Consider the following 2,784-nt stretch of genomic DNA (forward strand, 5'->3'; position numbering starts at 1 on the left):
AGGGATGTGCTCAAAAAAACGATATGGCAATATATCGTCATGTGCTCTTTGCAAAAACAAGGACGCAGATGTTACAGAATGGAAAGCTGTTATGACAGTTTTCAAAGACAATTGACCTACGGTGCAGTTCACAATAACGCCTTAGCCATAGCTCTGGGATTAAAATATTTGAATGTATTTCTAGGATCTCTGAGGACCTGAATTGAAGTGTTTGAAGTTGTAGGATCCTTAATATGCCTCTGCTGTTATTCTCAACAGCTGTTGTAGTGAATTCTGTGTAGGACATGGTCGTCATCCAAAATCGATGTATGTCACGATATGTATCGTTCCGTGGCCTCTGTATCGTGATGCGTATCGTGGGGTTGTGGGAAATTCCCAGCCCTACGCCGTACTGGGATGTATAAATCATGTTAAGCTACATAGAAATTTACTACTGAGCTTGGTTTTAAAACTGTGATATGCCCACATACTGCTGCATTAATTAATGGCAAACTATTGACCTCTATTAAAATCAAATTCAGTTATTTTTTTAAATCACAACAAACACTTTCGTCTATTAAATAAAATCATGTGCAGCATACGCATGCATCCCATGCATCTATCTTGCCCTGCAACTTTTGAAAACTAAGGCAACAGCTGAAATGACCATTGGAGAAAAAAAATACAATGCACAATCACATCAAATATGAGGTACTCCATATGAGCTATGTAAAGTGGTACAAGGTGCCATTATTGAACTGTGTGCTGCTTGCTGTGGGCAACAATAAAAGATTCAGTACCAAAGTTCCTTTGGCAAATAGTGCACTATGCATATCAGAAATGGATGTTAGCAACCATCAAAGGACCTACTGTATCACTAAAGCACAAATGATTTCTATTCTAAGTTACTCTGAGGCATATTTCATTGGAGCTCCCACTGAATGTAATAAGCGCTGTATTAGGCCTGTGGTTGCCACATGGAAGCCTCAGATAATGTACTCTACATTTGAAAAGTAACACTTCACACTTTCATTCCATCAAATCAAAACCCTTAATGAGTAAAGAGAAAAAAAAGCTCTTACAGAACTTCACAGTCAAAGACCTATCTGTATGCATCCTCGTCGCCGAAATTGAAACAAATGAACCGAAAAACTGATAACAGCTGGCTGAGTGGATTGGGACCGAAAAAACTGAAACCTTCTCTGCTGTGAATCCCTCAGAAGGCCTTCAAAGTTTTCCAGCCTCGCTCAATAAAAAACGAATGAGGGGAGAAATTTCGACTGATGCTGCTGTCTCATAGAGGGATGCCATAGTCCTGTCTGTGTTTTCTCATCATCCTCAGAGTGGAGAGACTTTAAAAAAAAAAAAAAAAAAAAAAACCCTACACATGGTGTCAGCAAGAAGACACATTTTCCAAGAGCGCTGTTTCATCAAAAGAAGCTTAGGTGTGTAATGATGGTGGTATCAATCGCTGCTGTGACAGAAACCATAACCACCATTGCTTTGGCAGCCATAACAGCTCAGTGCTACCCAAACGTTCTCAGTAGAGCCACCTTTTACTCTGGTCCACATTTTTATTACTTTCCCCTCCATTCTTCTGGCAAAGAAGAAAGTTCTCCTGAATCCTAATGGAATCAGATGCATCCTCTGCTCGTCCATCTATGTGTTGTCAGGGCTGTTATGCTTTCTCATTTATTCTTAGAGGACTCTGTGATGGCACACTGGAATTGTATAATTGCTTTGAAGCAATCTGCAAATTTCTGAGATGAGTTCAACTATGCATAACACAATGGATGTCTTCTTTTGTGTTAATAGAGTGACTATGCATTTCTGTGTAGCCCACTTTTATAAGATTAATGATAGTGGCCAAGCCCTCCTTAAGGCGTGTTCATTACCATGGCCTCATCTTCCCCCGCAAACCAAATACAACAACATGAATCACATTTGTCTCTCATTCAGCGAAGCAGCGCTGACACCTCTTGATCAGTTTACTGTCTGTCATTTCCTTTTGCTACAGGTTCAGATGGAGATCATTGTGGTGGCAGGTGATGTGTATGTGCTGTTAGGATATTAAAAAAGTTTTTTTTTTTGTGTGGCTCTATTCTCTGGAGGGAGTCTCTGTTATAACACTGCCAAATAAAGACCTGCCATAGGACAGAGACTCCAGCTTCTTGACATACAGCAGATGGCCTCAAGGTCATAGTGACGCAGAGACTTTTGTATGACTCAAGAGCACAGGATTATGATGTCACTAAATATATATTTGAGTTTGCATATTAAGGCATTGGCAACAACTTGTACTTATTCTTTTACATTTCATGGAGATATGTAGATATACATAGATATACGTATGTAGATGTTATGGAGATAGAAATGAATTTTCATTGTCAAAATGGGACGTCTGCACATATCGACATTCTTAAGGTCTTTTTAGCTTCTCTCAAGAGAAGGTGTCTGTAACAGTATTCATCAGCTGGCCGATTCATCAGACGGGCTCTAATGAATACTGTTGTTATATTCTGATTTAGATGTGTATTTCAATATAGAAATAACATTCTTCAAATGATACAGGCTTAAAGGTCCCATATTATGCTTTTTCTGGTTTTATATGCCCTTTAGTGTGTTTTCCAAGTGTCCTGTGCATGTTTAGGCACATCTATGTGCAAAAATTCAAAGTCCGCGGAAACGCAGCTTCTCCTACGTCCTCCTGTTAGCTGTAGCATTAGCCGCATGTAACGCTCGGTTCAAGACCCCCTCGATAAAAATTTGTCAGTGCGACGTCATTGTCAGTGTGAGATCACTGAT

Source organism: Labrus mixtus, chromosome 8, assembly GCF_963584025.1.
Source record: "Labrus mixtus chromosome 8, fLabMix1.1, whole genome shotgun sequence".
Lineage (NCBI taxonomy): Eukaryota > Metazoa > Chordata > Actinopteri > Labriformes > Labridae > Labrus > Labrus mixtus.